The sequence below is a fragment of the Lissotriton helveticus genome, chromosome 3_1, assembly GCF_964261635.1.
Source record: "Lissotriton helveticus chromosome 3_1, aLisHel1.1, whole genome shotgun sequence".
NCBI lineage: Eukaryota > Metazoa > Chordata > Amphibia > Caudata > Salamandridae > Lissotriton > Lissotriton helveticus.
The window spans coordinates 2,093,818,558-2,093,831,735 of NC_136061.1; the positions used below are offsets into that span (position 1 = coordinate 2,093,818,558).

At 47.4% G+C, this 13,178-nt stretch overlaps 1 protein-coding gene across 1 annotated transcript in view; it reads left to right on the plus strand.

Moving 5' to 3' along the window:
- The window catches only part of VPS33B (VPS33B late endosome and lysosome associated), an 806,019-nt gene that overhangs the window by 133,793 nt on the left and 659,048 nt on the right, over positions 1-13,178 (plus strand). The gene's annotated exons all lie outside the window — the stretch shown is intronic.

Sequence of the window (13,178 nt, forward strand, 5' to 3'; positions counted from 1 at the left end):
ATTTTTTATTGTAAATACTTTTTTAATATGGTCGTTCAGTTGTACATAATGCCTTCTTGGTCATATATAAGGTAAATAAAATGATTCTAACACCTTTTTATTAAAACTTTTCAGCATGCTGCACAGCAGTCACACTTCTCTACAGCACAGCTTAAAGACATTGGCAAAGTCAATAGCTCTGACTAAACACTTATAAGGCCCCAAAGGAGAGACCTATTGGCTATGCCAATGCTTATTGTTAAATGGTGTAAATCCGTTCAGTAGTTCCTGAGAAATTAGAAAAAGAAAACGTTTCAATATCTAGGGCAGCGATGGGTTCGCGAACCCTCCCGAGCACGAGCTTCACTGTGATTGGCTGCCAACACACCAAACCAGGAAGTGTTTGCAGCCATCTTGTGACTCAGTAGAACCGAGTTACAAGAAAACAGTGAAACACAGTGAAAAAACAAGAAAAAGGGGCAGGGTAGAAACACCCTGACCCCGTAGGCCTGCTCAGGGTGTCCCACAAGAACCCCTAGGGCCATAAAAAGCATTAAAAAATAAAATTGGCCGAATTCGCTCTGGAATCGCAAATCCAGCCGAGAAAATACATTTTTTTTAAACGAAGCGCGGGCTCCTGTGCTTTGTTGTATTTAAGCCCCCAGGTGGGCCAGGGCCCGGGGGCCCTGAAACAAAATGCATGGGGGGTCCCAATCCCCCCATACTGCCCCGGGGACCGCCACCTCCCCGGTGCTTCATTAATGAGTTGCGGGGTGGCACGCAGCCCCATGCAGTACCGGGGACCACCAGCTCCCTGTGGCTCTTTATTTATAAAAAAATTAATTTGTGGGTGGGCTCGATCCCCCACACATGCCCGAGGACCACCACCTCCCCGGGGCTCAGTTAAAAAAAATATGTGGGGGGGCACGAGCCTCCCACATGCCCCAGGGACCACCACCTCCCTGGGGCAGTGTATATTTAAATTTGGGGGTCTGTTACGGACCCCAAACCCTCGGGGACCACCACCTCCCTGGGGCTTCAACACGTTGGGAGGGGGGCCTCCCAACGTGTTTGAAGCGTCCCCCCTCCTGGAGTCCTCGATGGCCCTGGGGACCGCCACCCCCCAGGGCTGGCTCCTGCAGTGTCCTGGGATGCCCACCCCGAGAAGCTGCTGTTTGCTATGACAGGGCTACAGAAAGGGCCGGCCATGGGGAATGGGGTCCCCGGGGCCAGATGTGGCCCAGGAGGGGAGCCACGCGGCCCCCCTCCTTCAACAAATGAAAAAATAAACAAATGAGGCAAAGCCCCATGGGTCTCCGGGCCACTAGAGGCCTAAGGAGGGGCTACGCAGCCCCCTTCCTTTAAAAATAATAATAAAGAAAAAAATCTGGCCATGCCCTGGGGGATGGGGTCCATGTGGCCGAAATTGGCCTCTGCCCCCTTCCTGTTTCTTTTTTAAAACATTTTTTTAAAAAGAGCAGGCCCGCGGGGGTGGGGTCCCCAGGGCCCCAAATAATTTAAAATAAGGGGGGCATCACAGCCACCCTTGTAAAATAAAATTAAAAACCAGATTGCTTTTCCACAAGGGGAACTGCATTCCAGCAGCTCCCCGTGTGGAAAAGCAATGCTGGCTCCCGCAGGAGGCGGATCCCGGCGGGACCGTGGAGGCATTGAGGCTCCCCCCACTGTCCCCAATGGTAAGGGGCGGCCCCGGGGGATGGGGTCCCCGGGGACAGAAGTGGCCCAGGAGGGGGGCCACGTGGCCCCCCTCCATCAATAAATAAAAAAATTAGGCACAGCCCAGGTGGGCCCAGGGACCCTCAGTATTCAAGGGGACTAAATCCCACAACTTACAACGTGCAAAGGGGCACATTTGCACAGTGGTGCAGGAGGGGGCGGGCCTGATGTAAGAAGTTAGCAATCTTGCTGTGTGGGACTTACTGGTGGTAATAAAAGGGCTAGTTTGCCCCGAAGGTTGACATTGGTGGCTAACTACTCCTCCTGTTACCTCTAGTAAATACCACAGAGTGGGATTGCTAAGAGGTGTTTCAGAGGCCACGCTCATCTTTCTCCACCACTCTGGAAACACGACTGGTGTGTTATAGTTAGAAAGTAGCATTTAAAAAACATTTGAAATTCATTGAAAAAAAACATAGGTTTCAGGGACGTTATAGTAAGTTGGACATTTCTCTCGTACAAAACCATAGAAATTGCCCCATTATAGTTAGTTTAGCTATAACTATAACTCGCGCACCTGCAATGCACTTCTGATGACGTCGCATATTACATTATTCATGACATGGTCAGTAACATCACTGATGACATCTCAAATGCCATCACAGATGACATCATCCAGTGACTGTGTGTTTCTGTAAAGTTTAAATATGTTTTATATTTATATGCCAAGGTGTATTGAAGAATGAGTCGGTGTATAATTGTGTGGATGGAGGATTTTGTAGGTGCGTGACCGATTGTATAAGTGAGTGATTAAACGTGTCTTACTGAATGCATGGGTTAGTTACTAAACTGTGTGAATGTCTGTATCAGTCTGTCTGTTGTGTAAGCTGCTGCATGGGTTGGTCAGAAGCTACATGAGTGTCTATATGGGCTATTGATTGGTTGCCTAAGTATTTGTATGGGTGCCTGAGTGTGTGTGTATGGGGGGGGGGGGGTGGGAGGGGAGGTGTGTGCCTCTGTGCATAGATGTGCGAGTGGTTGATTCTCTGGGTGTATGGGTTCAAGAGTGCACGTGCAAACAGCTGTGTGGGTGAGTGTGTGTATGGGTGTGTTGGTGAGAAAATGGATGTCTCAGTGGTACATGTCCAAGTAACTACATATATAAAAGGCAGTGTATGTGAGTTGTAGTATATAAATGGCTATACATGAGAGTCAGTGATTGTGAGTGGCTGTATGGATGAGTGTGTACTTTTATCAGTGATTGTATAAGAGAGTAAGTATGTGTTTGTTTCTGTTTGAATACGTGATGTGTTGTGTGCATAACTGTATAGGCCAGTGACTGACTAGCTGTGTGAGTAACTCCATGGATGAGTGGTGGTGTGTGAGTGTCTGTATAGGTGTATGAGTGCTTATGATAGTGTTGTATTGATGAGTGACTGCATGTATGAGTGACTTTATGGGTGAATGAGTGGATGTCATTTGAGATGTCATCAGTAATGTCACTGACCATGTCATGAATTATGTATTATGTAATGTCATCAGAAGTGCATTGTGGGTGCACAAGTTATAGTTAGCTGAACTAACTATAATGGGGCAATTTCTATGGTTTTGTATGAGAGAAATGTCCAACTAACTATAACGTCCCTGAAACCTATGGTTTTTTTCAGTGAATTTCTAAGGTTTTTTAAATACTAATTTCTAATTATAACATGCCTAAAACCTATGGTTTTTTCAGTATATTCACTAAAAACAACGAAAGATTTCAGGGACGTTATAGGCTCACATTTCACTTCTACAAAACCATAGAAATTCAGCAGGTATAGTTACCTCCTCTAACTATAACGTATGCTCCTACAATGCACTGCTTATGACCTCACATATTACATCCCTCTAACATGTTCAGTAACATCATTGATGACATCTCAGATGACATCACCGATTACATCACCGATTACATCAGTAATGAAATTATCTACAGAAGCACTCACTCACCCACTTGCTTCCCCATACAACCTCTGATACACCCACTCAAACAACCACTCACATACCCATTCACAGGCCCATACCAGTACTCACACAAGCACTCACTCATCTATAGAGTCACTCACACACCCACTCATTCACTCATACAGGCACTCACACAACCAGTCACTCACTCATACAGATACTTCCACAACCACTCACTTGCACAGACAGATACTCACACATGTCCTCAGTAACCTAAACAGTGACTGAGACAACCTCATACTCTCCCATAGACCCTCTCTTACACTCGCTTAGTCACCCATACAGTCAGTCATACCCTTTCACTCATCCATATAGCCACTCGCACACCTCTCACTCATATAGCCACTCACACAACCACTCACCCATACAGATTTTCACACTCATCTATACAGACACTAATGTAGCTGCTCACTCACATAACCACTTATATACCCATTCACACATCCATACAACCACTCACACACCTACTCACTCATACACCCACTCATATAGACATATCCTCTCCTATAGAGCCACTGACACCCACACACTTACCTATACACTCACTCAAACAACTGTTCAGTAACCTATACAGCCACTCACACACCCACTCCCTTAACCGTAGTTTCTCGCACAGCCACAAATTTGCCCATACATTTACTCAAACACCTATGCAGGTACTCACACAGCCACCGACTCACCTATGCAGCCACTCACACAGCCACTCACTCCTCAATTCAGCCACTCATACACCACTTACTCACGCAAACAGTTACTCCCACACCATCTCACTCTCGAATACACAAATCACACATCCACTCACTCTCCAATACAGCGACTCACACACCCATACAGCCACTAACACATCCACTCACACACCTATACAGCCACTAACAGATCCATTCAAAAACAGATTCACAGTCACACAGCCACTCAGAAGACATATATTAGAAATACTATCATTCTTACACTTACTGGATGATGTCATGAGTGATGTCATTTTAGATGCAATCAGTTATGTCATCATTGATGTCACTGACCATGTCATGAGTGATGTAATATGCTAAATCATAAGCAGTGCATTGCGGGGGGCATAAGTTATAGTTGACTCATGTAAGTATAATTGCTGAATTTCATTGGTTTTGTAACAGTGAAATGTGAGCCTAACAATAACATCCCTGTAACTGTAACTGTTAGCTTTTTCATTGTCAGGACTCTGTTTCTATATTGAGTAGTTTTGTGCATGTTATTTGTATTAGGAAAATATATATTCACCCAGCTTCTTTTGGAAAACAGATTGTGCATAAAAAGGTAGCGCTTTACCTGAGGCCCATAAATCTCCTTGTGACAACAGGAGCTCGTAAAAATCTTGTTTACTCCGCTAGGTGGTAACAGCTCCACAATTACAATGTTAGTCCTACCGAAACATCTGGGAGATGGTCCTGTGTAAAGTGCTGAGAGGACAGGACCTTGGTGGAGCGTGTGCCCTCTTGCAGAATTTAAATTCAGATTACAGAAACATTGTCTACAGATTACACAGATAGGATTGTATTTGTTTTCTTTCTATTTTCTACTTTGTGCGAGAGTCCTTTCCCTAATTATCATCATGATTGCATCACTGGACATTACATCACACTCCCATGATGACATAGCAACTTGGAGACATTTGCCGTTATTTGTATGTACTGTAGACAACGCCTGCACATAAAAAACAGTGGTGTACCTGCAGCAACACAGGAGTTTTACAAATAAAAACGTCTCTTGTCGCTAATTAAAAAAACAGTGCTCCTAATGTGTGGCGGGACCAGTCACCCATTTCCAATAATAAAAAGTAGTCTCGAGACAATGCATGGAAATGGCCACTGTGCATGTGTAACAATAGTTGGCCGGTGCTCTCCGGGAGGGGTAAACACTGGAAGGGGAATGACGTATGCATGTCCTTGACAAATGGGGAGGGCACAAAATGAAGCGACGATGGTGCCAGCAAATGGGCAGCCTATGACCGGCCTGTAAGCCCACAAAGTAGATACAGCATGTCTCGGTTCAAGATAGTGCATGCACGCCATATACAGCCGATACCTAAAGAATGTATTGTTTGCTGATTCAGAAAAGCTTTGACAATAACTAAAAGAAAAGGCGCTGCAGCATTTTGACTTTCACTCATTTGCATCATAACCCAACAGTTTACCATCCCTATATGAAAAGGTGCATTAAAGAGAATGGAGCTGCCCGGTAGCAAGTAACAGCCGCGGTGCCCTCCAAACTCTAAATAAAAAATTATATATATATATATATATATATATATATATATATATATATATATATATATATATATATATATATATATATACACACACACACAATGGGAAAGGGGTAGGACAGCAGTGGAGGAGCTGGTGGAGGGACATTAGTCACGGCCGGAGTGGTGTGGTCTGGGAGCCGCTGGAGAGTGAGGAGAGCTAGAGTGAAACAGTGGAGCTTTAGGAGGATAGAATAAAATACTAAAAAATGAGTCAGTAAAGGAGCAACTCGGAGAGAGCGAGAGATCAGAGATTTGAGGGAAGACGCAGCACACTAGGGAGAGAGCAGAAAATGCATATTCTGTAGTAGATGATCTCTGTGTATAGTCCTAATCTGTGAATAGTCCCGCCCATACGTGTGGACCCCGGAGCAATCCTGAATAGATATTTAAGAGAAAATCAAGGACAAATAATGCAGCCTGACATTAACAAGGCTACACTGACCAGCACTTGATCTTGAAGTGAAAAAAGGATGGCCAAATAATATTGAAATTTACACATTTTGCTAAGTTTCACACATAGAGAAACTCCCCTTCACAAAAATCCTTTGTCATGATAGAGAGGAAGGGTTGGACGGACAAGCCCCTTAGGCTGCCATTATGTGTCTGGAAAAGGGATACCGTGCTTTTAAGGAACCCTCCTGAGACCCTCGGTATCCCATGATGCACAGCCAAAGGCAAGTTACTTTCAGTTACTTTTTTCCGGCTCCTGCTAGCAGGACCCTGGAGCATTGAGCTCTACCTTTATTGGTATTTCTTCAATTTTTGGAGCTTTTTGTAAAGTTTTAGTGTTTCACTCAACGTCTGAGGTCTTTATCTTCCATTTGCTGTCTTTTTTGGCCACCTAAGCCACCTAGTTCTTGTCAAAATGCCAATTTTATTTGACAAGTGCCCTGAGTGTGGTAGGAAGAAGGCCAAGTCAGACTCTCACAGAGTTTGCATACTCTGTCTTCCATCTATGCATATTCCTGACTCCTGTGTTATTTGCAAAGCTTTCTCCAGGAGGACCCTGCATGACAGGGAGAAGATCCGTCTTCAAGGCCTGGAGCAGAGAAGACATCAGGATGCAGGTGGGACCTCTGGGCATGGAGGGACTCTTTCTTTGTCCTCTGCCCGTGCATTGGCCTTTGGGGGGCTCCCCAGTCGCAAGAATGCCCAGAAACGGCACCAGTCTCAGTCGACGTTGATGGCTACGACGTCAAAAGGTATGGCGACGATATGCTCCCCGTCGAAAGGGTCAAAGTGACGTCGATGCTCGGCGTCGAGGGGGAAGGACGTCGAGACCCCGGACGAGCTCGACGTCGAGGACTTCGCAGACGACGTTGACACATCATCGTCGGTGATCTGAGTCCCACAGGGATCAGCGCTCGCCGTCGAGGCGACACCGCAGTTCGCTGTCAACATCGACACGCAGGTCGGCATCGAGCAGGAGATCTACGCCGTCGAGAAGCAAGTCGACGTCGAGGAGAAAGTTGTCGTAGAGGTGAAAGTCGTCGTCGAGGAGAAGGTCGCCATCAAGGTGAAGGTCAACGTCAAGGAGAAGGTCGAAATCAAGGAGAAGATCGAGGTCAAGGAGAAGATCGACGTCAAGGAAAAGATCGACGTCAAGGAAAAGATATACGTCGAGGAGGTCGACATCTAGAAGGAGGTCATCCTGAAGTAGCCGGTCGCCCTCGGTGGTCAGTATTTCCACATCGGACAGCCTCGGTCACGGCGACATCGGCGCTCGTCGTCGGGGGATTCTGCCTCCAGAGCACCCCCTTCGAGGCCTGCTCGCAAGAAGAGGAGAGTGATTCGGACATCAGATTCGGAATACTCCAGGACCTACTTACCATCTAGATCTCCGGAATTGGCTGAGGTTCCTCGCCGATCGCCTTTGCGGCCTAGAACGCCAATGCCTCCTCCTCCTCCTTCCTCCTCCACCTCCTCCTCCACCTAAGCCTCTGATTCCGGCTCCGCCGCCTCTTCATCGTCAACCGCCTATGCCGGTGATCCCGGCTGTACCCAGAAGGCCACGATCTCGCTCCCGGACGAGGCACCGCTCTTGCAGCAGGGGCCGATCTTCTACTAGATCACGACATTGTCGCCGCAGAGAGAGGTCGTGGTCCAGGTATACAAGGGACACTGATTCCTCTAGTGGCAGGAGGTACACACCTACATTGCAGACTCTCCACCTACAAGGGTATCCCCAGTGGATGACATCGCCACATTTCAGGACGTACTATTGAGGGGAGCGGCGAAACTGGGGACGCACTGGCTCTGCCTACTCCGTCCACCTCGGTCATCTTCGAGACACTACAACAGAAACACCTCTCTCGTCCATTGCTTCCTTTAGTGCCCGGTTTGGAGGAACCGGCTATGGAACTGATCCGAACGCCTGCTTCTGTGAAGTCTGCTCCATCGAGGCTTCAAAAGAAGTACAGACCCCCGGATTTGGATCCTGCATTCCTTAGAGCAGATCCTACACCGGATTCGGTCATCGTGGTGGCGGCCAAGAAACAACACTCTACGGCTCCGTCTTCTATGGTTCTGCCGGACAAAGAAAGTCGCAGGATGGATTTGGCTGGGAGGAAAGTCTGCAGTACGGCAGCCACTTCCATGAAAGCAGCAAGCTCGACTGCTCTTCTGGGCCGATATGGTAGCTTGTTATGGGAGTCTCTCCAACAGTTCATCGAACTCCTCCCGAGGGACAGAAGCGAAGATTTTCAAGAGGTTTTAAACGACGGTATGATGGTGTCCAATCAGATCATTAGCGCAGCTGCGGACACCTCTCTCCTGGCAGCCCACGGGTAGTGTCATGGAGTGAATCTGAGACGCCATTCCTGGTTACGACTTACCTCCCTGAAACCGGAGGCACAGCAATAGATTGCCAACCTGCCCTTTTCGGGTTCTACGCTCTTCGGGGCCCACGCTGACGGGGAGATGGCTCTCATGAAGGCAGAGGTTCAGACGCCCCATTCTGTTGGCCTTGAAAAGCCTAAAGAACAACGTAAGGCTTTCGGCCCCTATCAACTGCACTATTCTGCCCAGCGGTACCAACGATGGCAGGGTCGTCAGACTGGACAACAGCAGCAACAACAACAGTCTCAATGGCAGCTCTTTCAGAGGCGTCAAAGGGGCAGAGGAAACCAACACTCCGCGTCAGGGAGTAAGGGCCCGGCGGGTCCTAAGCCCTGAAGGATTACTTCCCCCCTCTTCTGTTACCCACTACGGTGGGGGGAAGCATTCAGAACTACTTGGCAGAGTGGAGAAAAATAACTCAGGACCAGTGGGTGCTGAATATTGTTTGCAATGGATACAGTCTATGTTTTGTCAGCCCTCCTCCAGCGATTCCACCAGTTCGCTCACAATTCCTTTACTCGAACGTCAAGCAGAGACGTATACTCTGTTAAGAAAAAGGGCGATAGAAGCTGTTCCTCCATCTCAAAAGGGAAGGGGTCTATACTCCAGAAAAAAGGACAAAAACGAGTTCAGGCCCATTCTGGATTTGCGACAAGCAAACCAATGGATCAGCAGAGAGAAGTTTTGCATGGTGTCCCTGCATCATATTTATCCTCAGCTGCATCGAGGAGACTAGCTGTGCGCCATGGAAATGCAGGACGCTTACTTCCATGTCCCTATTGCACGGAAGCATCGGACATTACTGCAGTTCCTAATCGGCACCAACCATTATCAGTACACAGTACTTCCGTTCGGCCTGAAGTCTGCGCCCAGGACGTTTTCAAAGTGCATGGCAGTGGTTGCAGCGCACCTGAGAAAGAACAAGGTGTTCGTGTATCCGTACCTGGACGTCTGACTGATCAAAGCGTCCACGTTCCAGGAAGCGCAACTTCATTTCAACAGGACGGCTGTTCTGTTGAGCCACCTGGGTCTGCACATCAACATGTCTAAATCTGTTCCGAGTCCTGTTCAGTGTCTGCAGTACTTGGGAGCCTCCATCAATACTCTCAAGGCAAGCATGTGTCCTTCGGAGGAGTGACGATTATCGATCCTTCAGAAGGCTTAGACCCTCATGTCAGTCTTATCACCGACGGTGAGGACGGTGTCTTCTCTCCTGGGGTCGATGGCCTCCTGTATCTTTCTCACACACATGCACGCCTCCGCATGTGGCCGCAGCAGGAATGTCTGGAGGATCAGTAGGACCAAAGACGAGGGAGATGGGCGAACAGGATCCAACTGTCTCGACATGCTCTGCAGTCTCTGAAGTAGTGGTGTTCACCAGTGAATCTCCTCAAAGGGGTTCCCTTCCACAAGGAGATACCGAATCAGACCATTGTGACGGATGCATCTCTCCAGGGCTGGGGAGAGCACTCGGACCACCTTCAGATTCAAGGCACATGGTCTCAGACAGAATCCACATATCACATAAACTTTCTGGAACTCAGAGCAGTTCATCTGGCGCTGAAAGCCTGTCACCCGTCCTTCCGGACCAGTTCCCTGCTTGTACAGACGGACAACAACAACGATGTATTATCTCACCAAGCAGGGGGGATCGAGATTGCGCACACTGTCTCAGGAAGCACAAGCGATCTGGAACTGGCTGTTGTCCAGGGGACTGTCGATAACGGCGACCCATCTGCCAGGTGTGCAGAATGCTCAGGCAGACGCACTCTGCAGGCTCATTCAAGAAAACCATGTATGGGTCTTAAACGACGAGGTGCTAAGCGACCTCTTCGCAAGATGGGGCACTCCAGAAATCGTCTGTTTGCCACTGCAGAAAACAGCAAATGCCGAAACTTTGCCTCCAGGTTTTACCAACCAGGGACGCTGGGGAATGCACTGTGGATCAACTGGTCGAGCAGCTTTCTGTACGTTTTTCCCACGCATTCCCCTGATCCAGGCAGTGCTGATCAAACTGTCCCAATCCAGGGCCAGGATGATCCTCATTGCTCCGGAATGGCCTTGACAATCGTGGTTTACCGATCTTCTCCACCGGTCTCTCCTGCCGCATCTTCGGCTTCCATGTCGGCCGGACCTTCTCATGAAGTTCGGAGGGCAGATGGTGCAACCCAACCCATCGTCGTTGAGTTTGGCAGCATGGCTCCTGAGCTAGTGCAGTATGGACATTTAAATCTTCCTCAAAACTGCATGGAGATACTAAAGGAAGCAAAGAGACATCTACAAGGACTTCCTACACATACAAATGGAAGAGATGCTGCATTTTGTGCGCTATTAAAGTCGCGGATCCCACATCCTGCAAGGAGGATGTCATCCTTCCGCACTTGCTACATCGGGCCTTAATTTTCATTCCATTAAGGTTCACCTCGCAGCTTTACTGCGTATAGGAAATGCCCTTCATAAACTTCCTTTTTCCAAATCCCTGTCATCAAAGATTTTTGGGAAGTTTTGAAGAAGGTGTTTCCTCCCACTAGGCGTCCCTCGCCCCCGTGGGAGCTTAATGTGGTGCCGTCTAGGTTGATGAAGGAGACTTTTGAACCTATTCACAAGGCTTCTGTGCAGCATTTATCCTGGAAAGCAGCTTTCCTTGTGGCTATAACATCTGCTCATAGGGTGAGTGAGATCCAGACCCTGTGTTGCCAAGAGCCTTATACTGTGTTTCATGCATCTAAGGTTGTTATGAGAACTCACCCGAAGTTCCTACCTAAGGTTATATCGGATTTCTATGCGAATCAGACGATCACTTTACCAACGTTTTTTCAACATCCTTCCTCTCCGACGAAGAGGTCCCTTCATTCCCTTGATGTGAGACGGGTGTTGAATTCTACTTAGATAAGACCAAGGACGTTTGTAGGTCTGATCAATTGTTTGTTAATTATGGATCGGTCAGGACTGGTCTTGCAACCTCAAGCAGTCCATCTCTAGGTGGATTGTGTCCTGTATCCAGCTATGTTACGAAAAGGCTAACAAGACTTTATGGGGTAAGCCTAAGGCTCACTCCACCAGGGGCAAAGCGGCTACGACGGCTTTGCTGCGTAATGTTCCCATTTCACACATCTGTAGGGCTGCCACTTGGACGTCGGTCCATACCATTGCTAAGCACTACTGCCTGGACTCTGATGCCAGGGCAGATGCTCAGGTTGGACAGGCTTCATTGAGGAATTTGTTTGCACAGTAGTGGGTTTGTCGGTTTCCTCCACCGCTGGTTTGGTTTGTTGGGATGGGCTTGCCATTCTATTCACAGATTATGACTATACACAGAGATCCCCTACTACAGAAGGAGTAGTTTCTTACCTGTAACTCCAGTTCTGTAGTAGGGCTATCTCTGTGATAGTCATAAGCGACCCGCACTCCTCCCCGGTGGATGAAACAACAATATCCTGAATGCTACAGGCCTGGCTTTATACACCTTCAAAAAGAACTGAAAGTAACTTGCCTTTGGCTGTGCATCATGGGATACCGAGGGTCTTTGGAGGGTTCCTTAAATGCACAGTATCCCTTTTCCAGACACATAGTGGCAGCCTATGGGGCTTGTCTGTCCAACCCTTCCTCTCTATCATGACAAAGGATTTTTGTGAAGGGGAGTTTCTCTATGTGTGAAACTTAGCAAAAGGTGTAAATTTCAATATTATTTGGCCATCCTTTTATCACTTCAAGATGAAGTGCTGGCCAGTGAAGCCTTGTTAATGTCAGGCTGCATTATTTGTCTTTGATTTTCTCTTAAGTGTCTATGCAGAGCTGCAGAAGAGGACAACTTAAGAGACTATTTCGATTGCTCCGGGGTCCACGCACATGGGCAGGGCTATCCGCAGATTATGACTATCACAGAGATACCCCTACTACAGAACTGGAGTTACAGGTAAGAAACTACTCCTTCTCCCTTGGAGTGCTAAAAGAAAAAGAAATAAATTGATCTTTGAGTGTAAGCAGTAAATGGTTACAAGTCATCCAATCAAAAGGATGCTAAGGAAGGGAAGGGACAAACGCAAGGATTGTAATGAACTCCATTGAATAAGAAGTCAGGAAATGACTGTGGCATTTACATAATTTAATGGCATTTACATAATTTATGTGGCATTTACATAATTTGAACCTTGCCAGGAATCAGCTGTGCACTGTACATGGTCAAAGACATGCATAACGTCAATGAGTGATAGAAGAGGTAGCTAGTTTGTTGACAGTAAATGCTGAGTGCTGTACTGTTCTTTAAAGATGTGTGACTTAAAATATTTTCTAAATTGGTACAGCATTATGGTGGTCCTGATAGATACAGGAATATTCCAGATCCTGGGTGCACAGATGGAAAATGACTGCTGCTTTTTTTTTCTTTGTTATACTT